The sequence below is a fragment of the Melanaphis sacchari genome, unplaced genomic scaffold, assembly GCF_002803265.2.
Source record: "Melanaphis sacchari strain LSU unplaced genomic scaffold, SCAv2.0 Contig11_pilon_pilon, whole genome shotgun sequence".
Lineage (NCBI taxonomy): Eukaryota > Metazoa > Arthropoda > Insecta > Hemiptera > Aphididae > Melanaphis > Melanaphis sacchari.
The window spans coordinates 7,592,393-7,620,146 of record NW_020270469.1 but is presented as its reverse complement, the minus strand read 5'-3'; the positions used below and the strand labels follow the sequence as shown (position 1 = coordinate 7,620,146).

Here is a 27,754-nt window from a genome sequence, read left to right as displayed (position 1 = left end):
AATATCGATACTCTGTATATTATATTTTACTTTATATACGTATTCATTGTGCGCATTGCAATATTGCATGCACTTCCGACGCCATGGTGAACATGCATTCTTCACGCTTGGCATAACATTAAAATAATAACAACAGACAACTGTACATATAATAAATTTTATATGTAATCAAATATATTTAAAAGGATTTCTCGTTGTTGTTGCTGTCGTTATTGTAAACGCTTTTTGTATTGTGTTACTCGATTCTCGTATATTCATTAAAAATAAACAAAACAAAGACAAAAAATAAAACATTTCAATGAAATTCAAAACACTTATATTATAATACCACATCTTTTAACGATATTAAAATTATACGTACTTATATACTATATTATTATATAATGATTTTATTTGTTCTTGTTCATGTTTAATGTATAAACTATTTCACACTTTAAACTTGTTCTATTATATATAAATATAATTTTAATAATGATTATAAATTATGATATTTTAGAATAAGGATTTTTTTTTATGACGCAAAAATAGAAGTTTTTTCATCAAGTTTGGTCTTTAATTATATATATAATTATACATCATAATATACAGGATGATTCACTTTCATTTCCTTATTTGAAACTCGCTTCACAAAGCCATTGATATCTAAGAGCGTATTTCTATGGTGCGTTCAGTAAAATGTAATCTTTATTTTGTTTTTGAGATTCATTTATAGTCAATCATGGAATGCGCGTTTGTCGTAAAGGCCTACTTTCCTTCAGCCGTTTGGTTATCGCAATTAAGCGAATTTAGAAAACAATTTAATATTGCGTCTGTAGGTCATGTGCTTGATCGGAAATCGACTTGTTTTTAGGTGAATACGTTTAGAAATGTTGGTAGTGAGAAGTAAAAACATAATAAATCTTCCAGAATGTTAAGACACCTAAAAACATCAACAGGATAAGCGTAACGCTTTTTGAATTCTCTAAGCGATCTGTATGGAAACATACGACTAGGTACTGCTTAAGATATTTCTAACTCCACAGTGAGATGAATTATTTGTAAATTACTCAATTTTCATTCTTAAAAATTGGCAATGGTACAAAATCTTAATCCACGTGATTATGAAGCGTGAAAAAATCTGTATGAAACTTTCCTCGCTCATCTCTATTAGAGGCGATCTTCAGTGGCTAAAGCATTCGTTAGATTTAGCTCTTAAGTTTACACAGAGTTTCAAAAATTTTCTTCATTACTTGAAGAGCAATATTCATGCTGCTATTGTCGACATAAGAACAAATTTGCAGGAAAAACTGGACAGTATAATTTTAAATTCTGTCTATCTCAGTCCATTTATGAAGATGGTGGCCACCATCAATAAGTCATTTTAAAATCTAATTACATAAAATTTTAATTGTACCTTTGTACTCAGAAATTGATTGATATTGCCAATACTTTAAGTGTTATAACTTTTTAAAACAAGGAAGTGACTGTGAATCACCCTGTATTAATATACAATCCATTAATTTATATGTGTGTTAATTTCAAACATAAAAAATTTCCTTTTTTCTTTTGTTATAGAAATCTCTCTCAGTACTTCTTCAATAATATTTAGCTATCATTATGTATGTATTCTACTGTCTTCTAGTAAAGTTTACCGATAAGTAAAATCAAAGGTGGGCAAGTGAATGAAATTATTTAACTCAAGTTTAGTTAAGTTAAAAGAGCACAAGGTCGATAAGTTAGAAGTTAATCGTTAAAAAATAATCAATTTAACTCGATAAGTTTAAAAATAGTTTATCTATTTTTTTAATTAGTATGTAAATCACATAAAAAATAACTACCTATGTCTTTCTAATTAACTAAATTATAAAAACAAAATTTATTTAATTTTTATCATAATGCACATTGTACAGTGTAAATAATTTTTTACGTTACATGATATATAATTTTTTAATTTAAACTATACACATTTCAAATTAATAATTTAACAGATATTATTTTTTCATATAATATAGCAATTGAAGATCATAAACATCAAAACAATACAATTCATATTTCATAATTTTATTAAAAAAATATCAATTGTATTTTATTGTTATTTTAACTGTCAATTAAACTCCTCAAGTTCATAAGTTGATTAGAAAATAAACTAACTAGTTAAGTAAAAAGTTAAAAAAAAATGAACTTTTTAACTAGTTTATGCCCACTTTATGACTGGTCAGTTCAGATGGATCATTCACTTAAAAAAAAAATATATATATATTACATTGTCGGAATGATTGCTATTGTTTAAATAGTATTTTTGTTTTAACTAACCTAGAAAAAACAGTTAGTAGCTATGTTACTATATTCATGCCTAGTTTATATTATATAAAGTATATAATTTAAATTCATCAAATTCAAATTTAAATTAGTTATTTTTATCATTCAAACACAAGTAATTAAAATTAAAATTTTGTAAGAATTGTTTTCAAAATATATTAAAAAGTCAAATGTATTAATTAGTTAGGTACTTTTTTTTTTAAATATCAATTTAGAAAAAAATTTAAAATATTTATGTAGGTATTAATATCATCCACTTATAAATGTAATTTAATATATTTCGAATAATCTAAAATGATTGTACGAGTATAATATATCGTGGTTACCTATGTGAGATGCCTTCATTGATTCAGAAAAAAGTGAATAGAATTTTATAAGTAATACTAATAATATATTATTAGAAATGTTGGCTTTAAAACAGTTGGAATTATATAAGTTTTCACGGCTATTAATTTAATATGACATCTGATTGCAATAATAAATTAATAAATTACTAACGAACAAAACAACAAAAAATAAATACATTTTTAATCACATTATTAAAATTCTCAATATGGCCAGAACTTGTTTTTCGAAACAACTTTAATCCCTTAAAGTTATTGAATATGAAATAATTCTATTAATTATATATACATAATAGTAATAATCTAATAAATTATATACTATTAAATCTAATAGGTTGAATAACTGGGGATCTTAATAATAAAATAAACAAATAATAATTTATAAATGGAAAAAAATCACAATATATTATAGTTTTTATTTTATTTTTATTTATTCATAAAAAATAAGTTTTATGGGTATATTTTTCTCGTTGTATTTGTAAAATCTATTATTGTACACAAAATGTTTTTCCTTAATTGAATGAAATAACAAATAATTTATAAGTTTTCTTTTTCAGGTTTATAAATTATAAAGTATAAATAAATAATAAACTTAGAAAAGTTCTTTCGTTTTGATTAAAAACTTATAATTTTTTGATAAAAATATTAAATGTTCAACGTGTTCTAGTGACAAAGTTTTGTTATCATTTATCATGCTAGTATCATTTCGCTACTAAATAAATAACCTTTTACTCGTAAAATACTGTTCCATTTTATACGTACAAATATTTCTCACTAAAATAAGTAAGGTAATTGTCCTTAAAAACTTTCTGTTATTGAAAAGCTCCAAGTTTAAGTTAAGTTTAGACGCTTATAAATAATTTGTAAATCTACTGTCGTAAATGTTTTTTTTTTTATTTTCATTAAAATAATTTATTTTTAATACTATTTCTCTATATAATTAATTCGAATTACGGACTCATAATATATTTATATATATATATATATATATTAGTTAAAAGGAAAATATTTTATTTGAAATCTAAAAACAAAAATTGAAGAATAAAAAATTAAGCAGAAGAATTTACCACAATCTATAATACCTAGACAATTGAAAAATGTTGAAATCGTGAGACTGTAGTTTTTAATCGAGATTTGTTTTTCCTCTATTGAAAATGGATGAAATACAAGACTTAACAACCTTCTCCAAAGTGTACCAAAATAATCAAACATCGTTCCTCTAGTTCCGTCTATTGTTATCAGATCATCGGCAAAGTGAAATCTACTATAATTTGAAATCGAAATTTTATTTTGACATAGTTTTACTTATATAATATATTTGTTAAAATATTGTTCTTAATTAGTACAACTTAGTGTCTTGTCTAATTAATCACAAAGACCCTTTTGCATTTTTGCATTCTCATATTTGGAAATTATCTATTATTAATATACCGTTTTGTATTAAAACGACAACATAACACTTGCAATTTGTTTAGTCATTTACGATTATTTAAATAAACTGTATATTAATTAGGTTGACAAATAGGTAAATAATGGAAGTGATTTCATTGTACCAAACATCTTACAATATATAGATGTGCATGTTTTTTATTTGCATTTGACTGACATAATAATAAGATGATGAACTCTGCGTTTCATTATAATAATATAGTGTTTTTTTTAGTAATTTTTAACGATTTTTTTTAATACATACCCGTAATTAGATATAAAAATGTATTGTTCGGATGCCAGTGGCCCCTTCAATGGTTTTGTTATTTCCAAAGAACTAGTTGTTTATATTGGTTCTAATTGGTTATGATTTTAAAACATAATGGTAACTAGAAGTTCGGCAATTATACGCCGCGTGTGCGAGTTTCAAGATGATGGGTGGTCCTTAATTTATTTTATAAATCGTGGATATGTATGCAGTATACAATAATTGAACTATAGGGATTTAAGAACTGACGTGAGTTGAGTTTATGTATCCATTCCTGTTCGAAAATAGTTTTATATTCTGAATAAAGCTGGGAAGTATACTTAACATATTAAAATTAACTTAAGATGGGTTATTTTTCAAATTCCTCGGTAGTTTATATAAGTGAACAAATTTAAGCAAGCATCCAGTTTTTGACAAATATTGACCATTTTTTGGATAAACTGAACACCGCCCACAATTAGTTTTTGAATACTACGATTTATAAAGACCTGACTCACTAAGCCTCAGTATCAGCACTTTTTCTTTCTTTCTTTTTTTTTTTTTTTTGATTATGAGAATATAAAAAAAACAAACCACCGAAAATAAATAATGATGACATCAATCTGATAGGGCTTAAAACCGATAAACAATTTCAGGTATTGTTGTTTGTTTATAAAATAAACAAAACCCAACATCGTCTAATATTAAAACACAAGATTTTACTATCGAAAACAGTTTTTAAGATAAAATAATATATATTTTTATACGTTTCTCTAATTTTAATAATAATGTTAATTGTTTAAAAATTAGAAATTTAAAAGAAATAAAGGAATTACTGTCTGATAAAAATCATTTATTTATTATAATATGTAAATTGTGTAAAAAATTCTACATGTTATATTATTACAATTTTTTAAAAAATTTAAATATTTTATATATTATTATAATTATGTATAATAATATATTAATAAATTATGAGATTAATAATAAAAGATAAATTAAAAATGTCTTATATAATAAAAACATGCAATGACTTATTAATTTTTATTTATAAGATTTTACAATGTATACTAAATTATTTAATATTTTTTTTAAAATTATATCATGATAAGAGATGTAAAGTTCTGAGTAAATTTTAAATTTACATGAGTTTGGAACAATGATTTTTAAACATAACCAATAAAACCCTCAATAGTTTTTCTAATATAAATTGTATCGTAACATAACACTGGCATAAATATTTTAAATGGATAATTTGTTTTTTCTAAGCCTCAAATGAGCTTTTACGTAGTATTCAAATTTAAATTTTGACAGGTATACAAAGTAGTAAAGTATAATAGATTTGAAAAATTGAAGTAGCACTTTAAGATAATATAATAAACGCAAAATATTTTACAATCACTCTTTTTTTTTTTCATGTATAAATTAATAATTATGTGTGTTTAAACTACAGGATGTAATGGAATTTTATGAACCTAATCTAAGCTCATGCAGAAATGTAGTTGTGATATTAAGAAATTTTCAAGAAACAATATGGATTATGTAGTTTTGTAGAGTAAAACAATAAAAAAATTATACATTAAAACATTATAACTAAGCTAACACATTTTCATAAAGTTATTAAATATACCGAAAAGAGAAAAATATGATTATTGTTATTCTTTGTTTAAGTAGACGAACTATCAGGAAACTTATAATCAAACACCGAAAACTATGGTAAAAAAAAAATTTAGACTAGTATTTTTTACTCAATGAACAGAAAAAGTTTTTTATTGATATAATTCTATTGAATTTAGATTGGACGTACAAATCGTCTTCTGTCCATAGTTTAAAATCTTGATTTTATGAATTTTATTAATCATCAACAGATTGAAAAAATATTGAATTCCAGTTTAATTATTATTTTTATATTTATTCTTCGGAAAATATAATACAATATAACAATTATTTTTATAGCACGGTGTATTGCCTATGCAATTTTAATACTAAACCTATAAAAAGTTAAGGTTCGTTAATATGCTATTCGAAATATGTACTATGTAGTTATAAATATTTCATCAGCTTAAACTATTATTAAAATACCTCTAAAAATGTATTAAAATAATTTCTAATTATATATTGTGTCGATTAAAAATTACTAATTCTTGTACCATTTTATTATTTTATGAATAGCAACTAAGATATTTATGTCAGAATAAAATTTAAGTAATTAATTATAGTAAATGTTTTTCACTACTTTAGATGAAATCCGTTTTTTTATATTCAAATAACATGTTGAATATATTTAACGAAGTACTATTGTATTTCACATTATTATTATTATTGTACTTTAATACGTGTTTTCAGACCTAATACAATGCAAAAAATACTTTTCCTCGTCTCTCTTCCGCCTTCGTTCCGATTGCTCCATGCTGCCTCTCTGAGCCCACTTCATTAGGAGTGACGTCCACACATGTGAAAATTATCTTCTTAGAGGAGAGAAGATAAACTTTAAGCTATAATCCTCTTCTCAAGTGAAAAGACATTGATAAATATCGATAAAGTAAATTTAATGAACCAATGTAAGAAAAAAATTCATGTTTAATCATTAAACAGTTCAAAGTGTAAACAAAAATTGAATTTTAATTTTAGAAAATAATATATATATTTTTGTACTGCTTTTGAAATATATTATAAATTCAGAATATTATATCATATTTTATATTACCGTAGTATTGAATTATTTTTTTAGTACATTTTTAGCATTTACACTTTTTTTTTTAATTAACTTATACATGTATAATGTATTTATTTTATTTCATAATGACACTAAGTATAATAATTTATATATAATTATATAACTGAATTCAATTAATCCAAAATTGTTTAAATGTAATTTATTATGATTAAATAATCATTTTATAAGACTGTGGCCTAAATAATATTATAATTCAATGGAAAACTTTGTACACATTTAGCAAGTTTACAAAATTATATATGTTTGCTCATGGGAGTTGGAACTAATATGGTTATAAATATTGCTTAGCGTTAATCGACAATCGTCTTATGTTTTAAGAACTTTTAACATAATAAATTGCATATTTTTGACACTATGTTTGAGATAATTACGTTACATAAATACTTAAATATTTCACACACAATATAATATTCATATTTTAATATTTAAGTGTAATATATACTTTAAATTAATTAGTATAAAATTTTTATTTGGGTATAGAATTGTAAAGATCAAATTTATTTTTAGTGAAAACATCATCTTATAATCACACTTTTTAGTTTATCCATAATAATTTTTACCAGAAATAATGTAGATAATTCTGGTTCTTAAAAAACTAGTGGAACTAAATTTTCAATAAATGAATTAAAAATTAATTAAAATATATATTTAGTAAGTATTAAGGTAGTATTTAATTTAGTAAGTTAATAAAATGTAATTATTAGGTTAAATTCATAATTTTTTATATCAATATCCCAAAGTTCTATTATTAGGATTATAAGTTATTAGTTTTTAAATACGCTAGTAGTCCTTATAGAAAATCTCGTATGTAATAATACTGGTTAATAAATTCTATGATGTAGAGACTGAAAAATGTCGTATTCAATAAAAAATAAATTTTTTACTTAACATTTAAATGTAAGAAAGTTATTTACATGCTTTACTTTACAATATGTTGACTATCATACATAGTTGTTAAGGTAAAGCTATTGAAGCCTATTTAAGATAAATAATGAATTAGGAAATTTCTAGTTACTAAAGTTCTAAAGTTTTTTTAAATCAGAGTTTAATATAATCGGTAAAGAAAAAACCGGTGTCTTTTATATGGAAAAATAAATTATTAAAATCTGACTTATTTCACGAGACGTGAGGGTTTTTCTGGGAAATTGAGTCTTTTTTAATAAAAAATCATGGACTTCTATGCCCTTTAAATTTATTTTGGATTTTGTTATTAATGATTAATTGCGAAAATTAACCTGCATTTTATTATAAATGTTAACAAATTCATCACATTCGATTTCATTAGATAACCGTATATTTTAATTAATATATACCATTATTATGCATTATAAATCATCGAATATTTGAGTTGTTTGCAGTAGTTAATCTCGATTGTGTAAACTTTGTTTAAACTACGTATAACGTCGTATTTCAATGTGGTATGGGTGTGAGACGGAGCTTTTACGTGTTTGTATCTCTGAAGTGGTAGTAAAAGCATATTGTATATGTGTTTTGTTACATATTGAACATAATAACATACATCTTGATAAATAACACTATTTCGGATTGTTACTGTCCCAACTTTCAACGCAATTATACGTATGAATACGCTTGTGTGAATCGAGCAAATAGTAATGATAATATATAACCTATATCTGTACCGTTATAAAAATAATCCGTTAGTTCAAGCATACGCGTATCAATATAATGAGTACGTATGGTTATGTTGACTTTAATATGATCAAAACCATGGTTAACAACTATAATACATGTATAATATACATAAAAGTGCGTCCATGGCAGCAAGATCAAAATGTCCTATCACCTTAATAAAATATGAGTTAACGTGTATATTTTTTATTGTACAATACTAAAAAAGCTCTCCAAGAAAGTGTGCTTACAAATTAAAATTTGGCCTTGATTAGTCCAATTAATAAGTTTATTGATGGAAATTATTCAATATTAGTTGCTTAAAATAGTTTTTTAAGCGTCTCTAAATATATATATATGGGACATACAGATTACAGTAATGGTGAACAAATTCGATTAATTCAGATTCACGAAATAATGAGAAAATAAACCTTAAGTATTTATTGATAATTCTTATAGATTTTGATCTAAGATTATTGACTATTATGTAACAAGTACTTATTAAACTATAAGTACTTATAAGAAATAAACTGTTTTATAGAATCCTAACCTAACGCAAGTTATTTTTAAGCTAAAACTGTTCTATGGAATTTTTCTTCGCTGTGGGATAAGGGTTTTTTCGATGCTTTTCTTTTTTTTTTTTTTTTTTACATTGAACCCAATGATTTAATAACGGTTGACGCCAGAACTTTTTGGATAGTCACTTTTTTCAAAATTGAATTAAAAAAAAAAAAAAAAACCGCAACATTAAATCGCATATTTCATTAGTGCAATATTAGATGATTTTGCGACAGTCTTTTTACAAGCGTTGCCTTGTCGTTTACCGCTTCGTGTTTGTTGAATCTGTTGGCGTTTATAGTTTTTTAAGAATCACATCTGTGTGCGTGTATATATTTATACGTCCATATAATGTTATTCAAATTTTCTGTTTGATTGTTTGTTTAAGTCATTTACCACTGTTGTGTATAATTATTCCACAGGCATTTTAAAATCATTGTAGGTGAGCTGCAAATTATAAGATACAATAAAATATTGTAGTTTCATATAAAACCCATAATATGTTAACGAAATTATTGTGCAAAATGAATATTTATACTGTTTTCATTAAAATTTTTGATGAAGTTGGTAACTACTGTAACAGTAGACAAACATAAAAGATAGAAATCGTTAAGATTTGTTAATAATATATTTAATTTATTCGCATTCTTAGTATAAAATATAGATATATAGAGATTAAGAATAAATATTTTGAGAAAAATGATAAGTCTAAATTATAAGTGCTTTATCGAATAACATAATAGAAAAAGTGTAAATTATACACTTAAAATTAATAAAATATATTTTAATTTGAATAAGTGATATTAATTATTTATAGGTTAATATTACCAAGTTTAATTTTGTCACATTTATTATTCACCTACACGTACACGTATTAAATAAATTTAAATGATTCGTTTTTAATTTTTACTACGTATTAATCGAAATTGGTAATTTGAAAATTAAAAAAATTTATGACATAACTGGTCAGAAAGGTATAGTTAAAAATGGAGTCCCTTAAGGAAGTGTAATAGGTCCAATTTTATTTATATTATATACGTATTAGCTCAAAAAGTGAACTTATTATCGATGGGTTAGTGTCCTTTATGCTGGAATAGGGTTCATTACAAAGCTACTGTTAGTTTAAATAGAATACACCAAACTCTTTGTGATAAAAATTTGACGCTTAATGAAGAAAAAATAATGTTCATGACCTTCTCAATTTATAAAAGTTTTTCAAATCTTAATCCAATAATAATACATAGATGTATTGATGGTAAAAGTTGTAACAGCTTAAAAAAATGTTTAACAATCAAAAAGTAACAAGTACTCGATATCTAGGTATCATATTTGATAATAATTTACGTTGGAATCTACACATTCATAATCTGGTAGGAAAGCTAAGAAACATTACGTATACATTTCATAAAATAAAAGAACTATAGTATCCAAACAAAGAATGTGAGTAGTTTATTTTGCTCTATATCAGTCAATATTTCAATATGGGCTGTTAGTTTGGGGTGGAACAGCAGAAAGTATTATGAATAAATTAAAAACGAATCAGAATAATATAGTAAGAATTTGCTTAAACAAGTATTTATATAAAAATGAATACAATTAGTTGTTTTCTCAATTACTTTAAGTTTTACATTTTTTATTGTGTTTATATTTTATTTTATTTGTAAAATTGTCTACTTTTTATTTATTTAAATTTCTTATACATTTTGTTATTTATTTTTTTAGTAAGAATGTTATTACTCTTTATTTTTAACACAAACTATCAGCTTAAAACGAATAGATAATCATGTAAACTACTTTAAAACTCAATAATATGAAAATTATGATTGGGTAGGGCAGTGGGTTCTTACGAATTTTAATTGTAGTTTATTGGTCAAATATTAAAAACAAAGTATTGAAACAAATTGTATTTTATTCAACATAAAGATTATTTTTTATTGTTATAAACAAAAATCTTAATTTTTAAAAATTACATTACTTAAGTGGCCGCTTCCATTTTGTATACAGTCGGTTTTCCTCGAAAAAGTACGGACCCAAAATGTCAAACGATGTAACGCCACACCATACAGTTATTTTTGCAGAATGCAAAGGAGTTTTATGCAACAAACTAGGTTGTTCTGAAGTTAAAAGAAAACATTAGACGGGAAATTGCAGCTATCGATGTGCATACCCTACAGAGAGTTATGGACAGTATGAAAAAACGGATAACCGGCTGTATACAAAATGGAGGCGGCCACTTAAGTAATGTAATTTTTAAAAAATTAAGATTTTTGTTTATAACAATTAAAAATAATCTTTATGTTGAATAAAATACATTTTGTTTCATTACTTTATTTTTAATACTTGACCAATAAACTACAATTAAAATTCGTCAGAACCCACTGCTCCACCTGTACAATAAATAAAAATATTGATATAGAATACTGAAAGAAAAATATTGAAATGGTTAAATGGAATTTGTTTTTTTAAGTAAATAAAATAGGCAGCAGAAGACATTAAATCGCTTTGTTTTAAGTTATTAATATTATCTGTCTGTTTTGTTTAATTAATCATAAACTTTTTGTAATGCAATCAATTACTTTTGTTATGTTTGTCAGTACAAATTGGATAAATATATTATTATTCATAACTTTAATATCTAAACATCTTATTTCTATATTGTATATTTAGTTACACACATTTGTTGGCTTATAAATATATCATATGCTGCAATAAGATATTTATTTTAGTACTCTTACATTTTTTTTTTTAATGCTTAAGTATTTCGAAATAAAAATGTAATTCAATCAAACAGTATTGATTGAAAAAAGAAATTTTTTTTTTGTTTCTAGAAAAATATTTTTACGTTAATCAATCAATGAAAGCTATTCGTCGATATAGTCACAACATATGATTAACATTGTAGTAGCTTAGTGTACGTTTATGATACTGTATATTATTTATTTTTGAATCTACACAGTTTTATTATATTTGAAACTTTAATTAGGATTATGAACTAAATTTAACGTGGTTAATATGTAAACACTCCGTGTTTAAATTAACTAATTATCGTATTTTATATTTAAACTTTAAATGGATATTAATAAAGATTACTTATGTTATGACATATTTATTGTTAAATAAGATTATTTGATAAACTTTGAAAATAATGAATATTTATGCAATGACTTGCAAACAGAAGGCAACGAAAATATAATGCTGTTATAATTTTTAATTAAGATGAACAGATGAAGTGTGAAATAATTCAAAGGGAAAAAGCTTTATCGCATAACATTTATTACATTTCATTACTAATTAATCTTTCATTATTATATACTACACATTACTATACCACATATATATAACATTGGGCTATAACCTTTATGACATATCATAGTATGTATTCAATTCAGTAGAAGAACGATCATTTTACTTTTGCTTCCGTATCCGATCCTAAACAATCAACTACAGAAGGAACCTTTTGTTGATTGACTTCAACTGACTTGCTAAAGCATTATTTATCCTTCTGGTTTACAAAGTAGTGCGAGGTCATGCTAGTATGCAGCTTTATAAGTTTTGAACGGACAGGGAACACACGATGAGTGGACTTCAAAATATTTTGGTATTTCTATTTCACATTTCGTGTTTGTGTTATATTGTATTAGTCTCGGCTTCTTTTTTCTCTCAAACCAATATATTATTAATTATCATTTTATTATTACAGAAATTCATATGGTCATTTGCTATGTACGATTATTGAGTTATACCATCTTGATGGTGTATTACTCTTAGTATAATATTATTATATTCTTGTACTCCGTTTCTGATGTATTGATTTTCACACATAATGTGCAATATATTTTATTTAGTATATTATACTCGTATTTTACAGAAAAAACGATATTGTATAATGACGGGAATAATCTTCTTGACATATAATATGTATTCAAAATAATATATTTAATTACATGTATTCTGATATCACACGATGGCTGTAATGAGCTATCCATGTGTCATTTTAATTGGTAGCTTACCAAAGAAATTTAATATCTTTGATCACACACTGACATTGATCGAATCTTGTTTGTTTATTGCTTAACAACCATACGGACTTGATTAAACGGTACTGCAAGACCCTTTGGCATGTGTTTATTAGACATACTTAGTTATTAAACGACGAGTAAGTACAAATTTATAGCCACATCTATTGGTTTGTTTGTAAATTATTGTGCATGAGAAATTATAGTTTTCAATACACATCTGTAAGTTATCATGCACTATAATCGAAATCACAATAGGTGTATATTTTACGCGTACAACTATAAGTGTAAAATAATTAAAGAAAATATGTTCTTAAAACCCTAAAACTATCTTTTTTTATTCAAAATTAACATATTTTTTGTTTATAGAAATGCATAATATATTTAATAATTTTGTAATTTTTATATTTATATTAAATAATTTTGATACATTAAGGCGTAAATTCGAGTATTCTCGATAACTACCTAATAATTATAAAATTATAAAATGTAATGATTATTATGTTTCTTCGTGACGTCTATTTAAGATAGAAAAAATATAATAAGTTAATACATTTATAACTTAAAAAAAAAAAAAAAGAAAATTGATCAAAGGCCATATTGATATATACAAATGGCGTAATAATATCATAGCAATGTTTTAGGTATTTAGGATTTACTAAATGTCAATCAAGTAAAGCTTTTAAGAGACAGAATTGACAATTGACTCATGATTCTACAATTGTATAAGTGATTCGTTTAACAATGATCGAGACAACGATGAGAAAATTTGACAATAACTAAGCACGACTTCGATTTATTCAGTCAATAAATGTAAGTGATAATATAATGCATGGTGTAGATTTTATCGTATTTTAGTACTAGTATAACGTATTTTTAATTTTTATTTTTAAATTATTACTAAGATATGATCCTTTTTTATCAATAATTGATTTTAAACATTAGCCTATTTATAATTTAGTGTAATTTACATATAAAAAAAACATTAATTACAAAAAATAAGCATAAATATTCAAACCTAAAATTATTTTTTTGGGATGCGAGAAAATTTACCTCTTCGTGGTTCTCTAACAGTGACTTAAAATTAACTGAGATATGTTCAGGGAATGTCAAAAAAATATTTTTTTTTCCTTGGGACGCATTCACGCCACGTCAAAAAACGATCGTTTTTTTCTTGGGACGTACTCGGGTGATACCACTTATCCCAGACACACTCCAAACATTAAATAAGGGTCATTTTCGGGACGCCCTCTGGAAACTCCCGATGTTTATATAAACAAACGTAATGACCGAAATACGATAGGTACGTATTGTTATGACATTTTACCTTAGGAAATTATCGTACGTCCAAGCAGCATTATATTATACGAGTACTTAACATTAATAAATGTGACGTTTCTTGTCTCTCCATCTGTTAAGTACGTTATTTTAAATTAATAAGCATCTCGCTGTGGACGGGTCACAAATGATATATTATCATCGTATGGAGACAAATTTAACTATACAATCTAAGTCATGGGTAAAGAATAGTTAAGTTAATAAAATATGTACTACACAGTAATTGCTTTTGAAGTGCGTAAAAATAATCATAGCTAACTGTTCCAATTTAAATTTCCTTTTATTTATCGTTCAATTTTTATTCGCGTAGGTATTACAGGTATTTATATAAATCTGTGTTAGATTTCAAGTGGAGTAATAAATGATCTCACGATGATATGGGTTTTTTTTTTGTATGTGTACGTGTGCAGTGTACACAATAATAGTAATCGATAAAATGTTTCGATTTTCAACTTTGAGGGTGGTTTTAAATAGAAAATTGGATCAAGTTTGTACTTTAAAGAGGTCAAAAGTAAAAATAATTGAGATAAACAAATAAAAAATTAAGGAAAAATGTGATTTCTTATAAAAAACCAGTTTTCGACAATACCAATTTGGTTTTTTTTTTTTGTAACTTAAAAGCGAATAACCTTTTTTTCATTATTTATTATTTATTGAAATGACTTTATCAGTTTTTGTTAATATCCTTTTACTTGCGAAGAGTTAAGTATAATTAGGGCATTAATATTTAATACCCTCTTTTAGGGCAGAGGAATACAAAATAGTGTTTTATATACTATGTCGGAGTTTGAATTATTATAGAACAAATAACAATGCACATCATGACTAAATGTGTGATTATTACACTACATTGCTCCAACAACTTTAGATACTTAAAATTTTTACAGAATGTTTATGTTAATATTTCATATTATGTACAATATAATTTTCAAAATATTTTGATTTTTATTGAACTACTTATAGTATTTTTAATGTTTTTCTTTTTTTTTTATAAATGCTATTAAAAAATTATCACTTGATAAAAATACTTGAAAAATATGTAGTCACAAAATTATTTTATAACTGTTTAAGTTATAATTTTGACTAAATTCGTTAAATCTTAAAAATGTACAAATTATTTTGTAGTTAGAAATGCATAAAGAATTTTCTTTTTATTTCTAAAATTGTAAAACTTAGTACAAGATTTCTTATTAATTTTTTAACTTGAATTTACCGAAAGTCACATTTTTATGATCCGTGTAAAAGTTATGTCTCCTCAATAGTTTTGGCTTTCGTTGTTATAAAAAAAAAAAAAAAAACGATAAATACTTGATATGTTCTTTTTAAGTAGTTTATATTAAAAATAAAAACTTGAAGAATATTCAGTAACAGTTATTTTTTTAGATATTCGACGTTCGAATGTTGATGAAATCGCATATTCTAATGATAAATAAGGATGTTAATTATTTTGTTATATTTAAAATACATTATTTATTGTGACTTAAAAGTTAAACGTGTGATATTTTAATTTATATATATGTGAAAATATTTTTCAAGTACCTATGCAATTGGTTTTAATATATTGATACTATGTATGAATTTATTCACACTGTTTTAAGGTAAGGTAGTATTAGTTCAAAAGTGAATAAAAATAATATAATAATATGGTGTTAAAATATATTAATATAATTATTAAATATTAATAATAAATACGATGTTTTTGACAAAAAAATTAAATTAACTTGCCGTAATATTAACAGTAAAATAAACAACTTAAATAGTTTTACCAAAAACACATCGTAAAATGTACTCAGTGTCTCCATTCAGAATCGTTTTTCGTTTACACTTACTTACTTACGTATCATTGAAATTAACTTTTTTTTTTTATTCATTACAGTGACCTATTCAACACCTAGAATAATACCTTTCTGTTTATCATTTTTTTTTTTTTTTAACTTTTATAAAAGGCTATATTATTATACTTATTTTTAACTGAATCTTATTAGATAAAACTAATGTCGTTTATACGAGTCTATTATTATAATAATATAGATAACTTGTTCACAGTAAAAAACATGAAATATTCATAAAATTGTATAAAAAAAAAATACTTTATTGAATGCGCTTATAATATTTTTTATTAAAAAGTATATTATAATTTATTGTAATAAATTAATAGTTTATTTATTTATTTATTTTTTTTTTTAATATAATATATGTAACAGATGTGTAAAATAAATAAATATAAATACGTATCATAAATATTTTCATACCTAATGCATAATATCAAAAGAGTAATTATAATTTACATTTAAATGTATTAGTATTTGACTGTAAAACTGTTTTTTATAAATCTACGTTAGTTAATAATATAAAATGTGATTAATCGTTACCGAATTTTTAATATAGAATATGTAAGCATAAACGTTTTAGATGAATTTCACAGATCATCATTGTATAAGTATTAATAGCATAATAATAGTTTTGATATCTATGTAATTTTGAGTCTTTTTTTATTTTATTATTTATTTATTTATTTTTTTTTTGATGTTAATACAAGGGTTGGTATTATAAAATGTTGAATCACGCAAAGTTTAGTTTATTAACATCTGAATTTACACGATTCCATAGTAGAGTATACATTAATTATTATATATTTTATTAAACAAAAAAAAAAAAAAAACAAACATATATTTGTGTTGTTATTTGTAAATAGTTTATTACAATTACTAGAAATCTTTTCAATTAAACTTCTGATTTCATATAATATTGATTGGGTATAAAATAATCTATATACATAAATTCTAAATCCGTGACCAAAGTACATGTTTAGCATGTACGTGCTTTATAATTATTCAACTATTCAAGTCATGTTAACATTATTCACGTATGAGGTGGAAACGTAAATGAATATCGCGAATATCTGTACGCGGACATATTCTGCAATAGGAAAAAACAAATCTTTTGCTTATACGTTTTTCGTGACACTGAGAAATGTTCATCTATTCCCTAGTTATTGGAGAAACTGTCCGAATGAAAAATGTAGGACATTTGTATGCAACCGCAGCAGAAATCGTACTCAGGGGAACGTTTTACACCGAATTTTTAACTTTTCCGTACGTACCAAACAAATTGGTTACATAGAAAATTTTCTTCAGTCTGAATATCTGAGAACAAAGTTTACCTGAAAAATCTCTATATCTCTCTCTCTCTCTCGAGCTATAAAATATTTACCATCTCCATTCGTGACAACGAGGCTAAAAAACAATAAAAAAAATTACATCCCAAATATACATAATATCATATATAATGTTATTTATTTGTGTGTTTTACGTACCTATGCCACTACCGCGGCAGTATACACGATAGGTCGAAGGGAAAAGGTTTTAGGGCCCGGAACTCGTGGCCATTTTAAGGTCCCCTTTACATTTATATATACTCATATATTATATTTGTATACATGAGCACTATGTTAATATTAATTTTACGATTTTGTTAGTGCAGTTTTATGTGAAGCTGTATAGAATGTGCCGTTATACAAATAATTATGACATTGCATTGCAGTAGTGTCGATCGCAATTCGAATTATATACATATTATATCATGTTGCTATTATCTCAAAACAATATTAATACTATAAAATATTATTACAATTGGTTTTAATTTTTTAATTAAAATAACGTTTTTGGTTTGCCTCCAGTCGTAGTAATATAATACTAGCTATTTCAGTGTACCGTCTAAACAAAAATTTAAATTTTTAGTTGTTGGTATTCCTTGGGCTTACATTATAAAATATATACGTATTATTATGCTGGATTCACTATCACATCGTCTGTGATATCTCCAAAAGTTGAGCTAGGCTGAACTTGGATAATTTCCCGTTGGAAAATGGTTAATATATGTTACCCATGATTACAACGGTGAATCAAAATGCGATGAAAGACACATGATACGACGGATGACGTAGTTCGATTCCGGTTTTACATGTATACATTTTATTTTCATATGAAAAACATATTTGAATATCGTTCAACTGACTAAATATAATAAAAAGTAGTTTTTGATTTCTAAAAAATGAAACATTAATTTCATGTTTGAGATAGAGAACTGTGCTAATACATTATATAAATAAATAATATCACGACTCTATTCGATTTTTATAATAAATTAATTTCTAGGTATTGCTAAAATCATAACCTAAAGTTTCATTTTTACAAAAAATAAAAATTTTATCGCTAAGAGAAAGGTTGATTTTGACGAAAAAAATAAAGGCGTTACGTATTATATTGATGTACTTTTTTCTTTAACTAATTGTATATTATATTGTATATCTAATACATAACCTTAAACTTTATATCCATATTTTATATTAGATTAAGTTATTATCAATCAGTTGTAATATAATTATAAATTATATGGCTTTGTATCGTATAGGTTATTTTTGTGTACATGTGTAATATGAAGTGTACAAGATGATTCGTTAAATATTATAATATTTGGTGGTAACTGGTAACGCATTATATAGAGACTGTAACTAATATTTAATCTCATGTATGTCTACTTAAAAACGAATTTATTTCTAAAGATGATTTTTTTATATCGTCATCTGTGAACGGTAATAAACCAGAAAAACTTGTCCAATGACCTTTATTACGCTTCTTTCTCGAAAATATTTGTAAATTGGTAAAATGTATTGACCATCAATTTTGCATTGGGTAATTTTAAAATTTTTTAAAACGTTTAATATATATTTGTATTATTATGATGGAAGATAAAATTTTTTTCTTGCATTGACTGAATAACTTAAGTTATATACTTTAGTCGATATTTCGACAGAAACTTTTGTACAAGAGAAAAATGTACTATTGCGAACTTATTAATTTGATTTGGTTTAGAAGGTCACACACCTCTGCAAGAATACATTTGATTTTATACCGAAAGCAAAAAAAAAAAAAAACAACTTTTTCCGCTTTTGCACGTTCTACATTATAATTGTTTGTTAAGACTTAATGCAATTATATAATGAATCGTTTATAAGACGTATAAAATATGACATACAAAAATCTAGGAAATTTTTATTTTATTATAAGTTTTAGCCACTACACTTAAGATATTTAAAACCAAATGATTTTATATTATTCACCTAAACTAGCAATAATTTTTAAAATGCACTCAGCGACGAGTGAACATTTGCATTTTCACGTAAATATTTTTAAACACATTGTTGGTAAAGTAATATTTTGTACATCGTAAATGGGGTAATGTATTGGTTGAAAAATAGTGCAGTTTGTTTTTCTTTATAAGTATCAACATTTTTCTATTTTAAAACAATGTAAAAATTTAAATTTTATCGGGGTATTTTGTGAAGAGAGTGAATGAGGTATTTCATTTTATCATGAATATTTATAGTAAGAATTTATAAATTTTATTGTTTGTTATAGTTTCTATTTACCAAATATTTTAGTTATATTAATTAATGAATTTATTGATAATCATAGTATATATTTTGTATACTAGACTATTTATCGATAATTTTTAACATTTTAAAATAAAAAATTACCTTCAAACTGTCCTTAGTAAATTAACATTTTGGATTTAGAGAATCCCAACTTTGTTAACTGTTTATTATGTGCATATTTAAAATATAGGTTTCTTACAAGAATACAAGATAGATCATTTTAAAGCACTTATTTTAATTACATAGAAGAGAAAAATAAGTATAAAAGGAGGAACTTGGTAGATAACCGCTCGATTGTGTAGAATGAATCAAATGTACCTCGTCATTGAGTAGGTTCCTGTAATTGATGTATAAAATTTGAATACATTAAGAAATCATTAAATACCAAAAATGAGAACGGAATGTGGGTTTATTTGAATATATTGTTATTAATTACTATTTGTAGTAATTTATTTTACTTTATGTAATACAGTATAAATTATACATAAGACATACAATTAATCTAAATGTTTTCAAAATGTCGATGTGTGTATAAAGTATGATAATCTTTCAAATCCTCACGGAAAATATTTTTGAACTATATAAAAATAATAAAAATCATTATATTTGACTCTTCATTTAAATATTGATTTTCGTATTCTTTAATTTGATTTTTAAATGTTTGTAAAAACTAAAAATTAATTTTATATAATATTATTATTATGTAGATTTTTTGGTTCCGGCATTAACCACTTATGAGTAACCATGGATTAAATTTTCAAACTTAAGCTATAAATATTTAATAGCAGGTTTTTAAATATTGCAATTTTTTTAGATTTTTACTAATTTTGTCAACATTTTAATTTAAAACTCTTAACAATTTACAAATGATTTTGTAATTACTAATACAATTTTCTATTTTTATAAATATAATACTTAAAATATAAAACCTTACACATTTAATACTCTAAACCTGCTACATATATAGAAAAACGAGTATTTGGGTTATTATTTTTAATTTTACATTAAATTAATTGAAAATTACTTGGTAAAAATTAATATGATTGTACAATTTTAATTAATATTTTAATTACATAGCAATAATACAGTTTTATTGTATTTTATATGTTTATCTACACTATTTTATTAAATATTTATTTTGTGAATAAAAATAATAGTAGATGGTTTTGAGCGAACTTTAAGATATTATTTATAAACGTTTGTTACAAAAAAAGACGTTTATTAGTTTCGTTTTATTAATATTTTCATTTCGACAATTAAAATAGTAGGTACCATAAAATGTTTATTAACATTTAAATAGTTTTTTTATATATATAGATATATATAATTTGATAAATTTCGTATATATATTTTTTTCAAATAATTATAATATGATGAATTATAAGAATCTAAAAATGTATTAAAGAATATTATGTTAATTTAAATTAAAATTAAAAATTGTAACACCAAATTACAAATAATATAAGTTAATCATTTTTTATAATTGACTATGCGTTTATATGATAGTACATTTTTATCGAGTATTATTTCATGTCTTAAAAACATTGTGTGATTCATATTAATTAGTTAGTACTTTTAATTTGCTTTATTAATTATTTCTAATTTTGCTTTTATAAAAATTGTTTAATTATATCGTCGTTATAGTTCTGTATAATATTACTAAACTAATGATATGAGCTTAAATTTTTATTAATTTTTGACGTTTAGGGTATTTTTACGTAAGCGATAAACTTATTTCTTCTTCGGTTTTTAAAGGCTATTAAGGCCCATTACCGCAACAGAAACTTGCTTCCATCTGTCTCTATCCTGTGCTATTGTTTCTCCATCTCGTATTCCAATCTCTGCTAAATTCTTCTCCACTTTGTCAATCCAACTTTGTTTCGGCCTACCAAGTGGTCTTTTCCCCTGGGATTTCCGTTTTAAAACCTCTTTAATACAACTATTTGACCTCCATACATGACTGGTCCATGTCATTCTCCTATTTTTTAATACTGCTACTATGTCTGGCTCTTTATATAACTGTTGTATTTCTATATTACTTCTATTTTCATATTGTTGTGTGATATTATTTATTTTTAAATATTTTTAAATATTCTTCTTTCGAGTATTGCTAATTTGTCTTCGTCTCCTTTAGTCGTTGGCCATGTTTCACACGCATACAAAAGGACTGGTCTGATAATTACCTTGTATATTATAATTTTTGATTTGAGTATACTCGTTACTCGGTAATAGCATTTATTTGCTGCAGTTAGTTCTTATTTTAATTTCATCGTGGTTATTATTTTTGTTATTTATTGTAATACCCAGGTATTTAAAATTATGTACTCTTTCCAATTTATAATTATCAAAACTTCTAAATTTTCCTCGTGATTTTCTCGCCTAGATATTACCATATATTTGGTTTTTCCTTCGCTTATTTGTAATCCAATGTCTTTGCTGTTTGTTATTAGTTCTTTGGTTCCTATTTTGACTTCTTGACTGTCTGATTCCAATATAATTATATCATCTGCGTACGCTAGTACTCCGAATTGTCTTCTGTTCTCTTCCAATTTTACTCCACCATATTTTTTCTGAGTTTTTCTAACTACCATTTCTAATGCTATATTAAAGAGTGTTGGGGATAGGGCATCTCCCTGTCGAAGTCCAGTCTTAACTTCTAATTCATCTGATATATATATATATATATTGATTGAATCTAACTTTACATCTGGTTTTATTCATACATAATTTGATCATTTTCACTATCTTAGCTGGCATCCCAAAGGTTATAACTTATAACTTATAAGTGTATCCCATGGAATTATGCAAACATTATGCAACAGAGCTTGATGTACAAAAGTTTCAAATGTAATTCAACATTTAATATTTGTTTGAATTATTTATCCATAACTTTAACTGTGTGAAGAACTATTAAAATTGTGTTCCTTACATGGATCCTACAAAATAAGTGGTATATTTAATTCTGGAAAAATCCAATTTAACATTTGAACCATTTGAAGATTTAAAAAAAATTATCAGTGATGACTAAAATGGTTGACAAAAATATTAATTTTCTTAGGTTATATTCTTGTACAATAATATAAAATATTATCTAAAATAAAAATAAATATATGCTAGTCGATTAGAAAATATGAATATTCTTTAGTTTTAAATGTTGTATACAATATCTTTTTTTATTATAAAATAGTATGCAAATTTAAAAACAATTGTATGATACATATTTGGATTTGGAGAAAACTTGCAAAAAAACTAATGTTTCCGCCCAGGATCGAACTGGGGACCTTCTGCGTGTTAGGCAGATGTGATAACCGCTACACCACGGAAACGCTTGAGGGAAGTAGAAGAAATTATTTATCTTAATACATACAGTTATCAAGTGTAATATACTATATACTACGTGTAAAATAATAAATTGCAGACAATTATTTTTTTAATTTAAATAGTGTAGAATTGTGTGCTATTTTAAACAATCCACGAGATTTAATTTTAAATTAATAAATGTTTAATATTGTGAACAAAGCATGTGTACCTATATAATTGTATGATTTTGTAGTACATTTTTTTAAAAATATTTTTTTTTTAGTTTTTTAAAGGTTAATTTATTTTTTAAATCAACAGACATTAGATCAGCGGTTCTCAATATTTTTAGTACTGCGACCCAAACTTCCCCCAAAAAATCTTTAGTGACTCACATAGTTTCACTTTTTAAAAAGTAGTTAAATAAAAAAAAAAAAATTAAAATAATATAATATATTTCAATATTTTTAACAAAATTTTTTTATTAGATTTAAATTATTATTTTGATTATTGTATAGGTTTATAATCAATATATTTTTACAAAATGTACTTTTAATAAAAATATATTTAATATTAATTTAACATACATTTCTTAGAATCTGTATAATTTAAAAAATTGTTCGCGACCCACCAAAAATTGACTAACGATCCACCTGCAGTGGGTCGCGGCGACGCACAGTTTGAGAAACGCTGCATTAGAGTATTGAGTTTTTATTATTTTTTTTTGCAGTTTATATTTTTTTGATTAAAATAATTTTAATCAAAAAAATATAATTATAATTATTATTAATTATAATTATAATTTCATGTAAATACATTTCCTTAAATGCTTATAAGTGTGTACCAACTCATTTTAAAATAAATTATATGAAATTATTTTGTGATTATCAATGAGATGATAACCTAGTTTTCTGATCCTAATAGGATGAAATATTATATTCCTACATAATATTACACAGGTAATACATGTAAAATTTTATTATACACAATATGCTTTATGCTATTGAATCAAAATATAATATATATTCGGAATTCTCTAAACATTTCGTCACTTGTCTATTTGTTTTTGAAACTGTACATAATATACATATTGATTAGTTTCAGTAAAGAAAAAAATTAGATAAAAATTATATTGAATAGTGCGATTATTATGTATTTGAAAAACATGTAAAAGATTAATGTTTCCGCCCAGGATCGAACTGGGGACCTTCTGCGTGTTAGGCAGATGTGATAACCGCTACACCACGGAAACGATATTAGTTACTTGAAACATTTTAGTTATCTAATTAAAATCTTTAACAAAAAGTAAAACAAACTTTCATATTATGTTACTTATTAGACCTCTCAAATTTGAACGTAAATTAAGATTCACGTGAACCTTTTTATTTTTTATCTTGTGTAACTCCGTAAATTTAATTCATGTGTAATTGATTAGTCAATCACAGATATTATTTGATTTAAGAACCAGAACATGATATTTACTAAACGCATTAAATTATAAGAAAATATTTAGAATAGATATGTTAATAATTTTCGTAATCGCTATTCTAAAAGTAAATGTTTTATAAACAATAGTATGGTAGAAAAGTGAGACGAGTGGAGCGATATATTTTGTACTACGCACACAACACCAATGTAAAAATTTTTACAGACAGTACAAACCGATCAGATCATCAGTTATGGTTTAACTAGTTTATTTTTATCTTTTTTATTTATGAAATTATGTTTTTATTATTCGATTTGAACATTTTTTTTTTTTTTTATTATTATTTTTAAATATATTTAAAATGTAAATTCATTTCTTAACAAATAAGTGATAACTATTGAAAAAACCGCTTTCTAGAAAATTAGTTTTCTATGGATATTCTGGTTCAAGATAAAAATAATTAATTACCGATCACTGCTATTTAGAAACTATATAGAAAACCATTGAAAGATACTTAATGTATTGAAAATAAAATTCTACATGTAATAATAAACGCACAGTTTAATAAAAAATTCACGGATTCACGTTAAGTTAAATAGAGATCTTTAGTAGGTACTTATAAAAAAATGCATCACTGTTATATTATAATATTTGTTAATTATAAACTATAATTTAATTTATATCATATTAATACATGACGTTATTTTATTTATTGTGTAATTCATTTACAAGACGATTTATATTTTTATTGATGTCTCTATTAAAATTATTATTACGTATGATGCATTAACGCCGAATATAAATAATTTATTATTGAATTTTTATTTTTATTGCATACAAATAAAGATTCTGAATGAATCAATACATACTATGATATATTACTATTATAGTGATTTATTTAACTATTGTAATACGATAGGTAGAATTATTTTTCTCAAAAACATTGTATTTATCATAATTAATTATTATTATAGAATACATTACTATGGCTGCATCCAAGTTGGGTCCCGAATTTAAAATTGCTACACTGGTTGGGTCCCAGATTTTTATAGGTACTACACTAGTTCGGTCCTGAATTATTTGAGGTACAAAACTAGTTCTTGAATATTTTTTGGTAAGTCCTGCACTATACTAACATTTTCCTTTTCATTTTAACAAACTTAGAACTGTCTATGATCTATTTAGACCACAAGTATGGTTAAAAATGTTTTTTTGAAAATATTAAAAATGTTAAAAACAAAATATAAAAATACATATAATATAAATTAGTCATATAGGTGTAAGTAAAAAAATATTTAAAATATTGTAAAAAATAAATCATCTTTGTGTTGGTAAAAATATTAAAAATTTTTCATAATATCTTTAATATTTTTTCACTTACCTATGTGGCTATATTTTAAATATAGCTTTTAACAGACTTATCTTAATTATGTTAAAATGGGAATGAAAATGTTTGTATAGTGTAGTACTCACCAAAAAATATTCAGGAACTAGTATAATACCTAAAATAATTCAAGACGGAACTAGTGTAGTACCTATAAAAATCCGGAACCCAACTAGTACACTACCTGCAATTAGCCTCTAGTGCTCTGATCCAACTCGGATGCGCCGATTTCTATTACATACTAAATTACTATAGAATGGTGTAAATAGGCTGGTATATAAATAAGTAATAAATAAAATGTATCTAAATGTTTGAAAATGTCATTGTTACATTGTGTATATTAAGTATAATATTATACGTAAAAGTTTCAAATCCCCATGAAAATGAATATTACTTAGAATTAAAAATTGTTATTTTCTGTTTAATTATTTAATTACGTACAAATTTGAAATATTTACACAAAAAGATTATGTTTATATACCATTTTTAAATTATTTGTTTTCATTATTTAAATACATACTTATAAGGAAGTTAAAAATAACTTTGAAATTCAAAGTTTGAATTTAGGCTTAAATTTTTTTTTTAAATCTACTAATAACAACTTATGAAGGACCGTGTATTGAATTTTCAAGTTTTTGACAGAGTGATTTTTCTTTTTTTTTCCCCCTGTTAATAAAAAAATACTAAGAATTTTTAATTTTGACCTCCTAAAAGTACCAACTAAATTCATTTTCTTATAAAAAAGATATTAAAGTTGAAAATCAAATTACCTAGTGTATTATTACAATTCGTGCATACACACTCACAAAATATACACATAATTGTGAAATCAATATACTTATTTATTGCTCTGAAAATTTAAAAATGTTAGTTATAAAGATAAGTTCTAATTTATCACGATATTCATTTAAATTTAATATTATGTAATTAGATAATTAAAGTTTTTTAAAAATTATGTTGTATTATGCTTAAAACATTATTAATAGGATATTTATAATGATACAGAAGGTTTGATGAAATTTCGCACAAATACTAACATTCTAATTAAATTTAATGGCCAGAATATCATATTTTTTTTCAAAGATTCTGAAAACTTTTGATAATTTTTTTTAAATATAACTCAGCAAGTATTAACTGATATAAAAAATAGTTTTCGCTTAAATTTATTTTAAATAAATACTTATCTATTAGTTTTTAAATTACTCAAATCCCTTAAAATATATAACATCATCAGAAGCCTATACAAATTTATCGAAAAGAACGAATACTCAATCATATCTATTGATATCGATATAAGTTAAAAGTATAATGGTAATAATTTTACGAATTTATCTCCTAAGTTATTACCTATTCTAGTAATTCATTTTTAAAAACGAGAATGAACTGTTGGCCGCTGCACCATTGTTTTAATCCTTAATATTCTTGATTTTTTTTTTTTTTATTTATCGCAGCGATCGCAGTCGACCGGAAAATACGCCTTCCCCTTGCAGTATTTAAGTACGTTTTTTCTTTATTATTTACAACGTAAAATTGTACGCGTCGTATTGTCTCTCACGTACCTTCCTATATATTATATCGTCAAGTGATAAAATATATTCACTTGTGCGATATCGCT

The 27,754-nt window shown here is 24.2% G+C and overlaps 2 non-coding genes across 2 annotated transcripts; both read right to left on the bottom strand.

Moving 5' to 3' along the window:
* Window positions 1–23,285: 23,285 nt before the first annotated feature.
* Window positions 23,286–23,358, bottom strand: Trnav-aac. Its single transcript has one exon. It is a non-coding gene; the product is annotated as a tRNA-Val (tRNA).
* A 1,150-nt stretch (window positions 23,359–24,508) lies between these two features.
* Trnav-aac lies at window positions 24,509–24,581 on the bottom strand. The gene has a single exon. It is a non-coding gene; the product is annotated as a tRNA-Val (tRNA).
* Window positions 24,582–27,754: the final 3,173 nt, after the last annotated feature.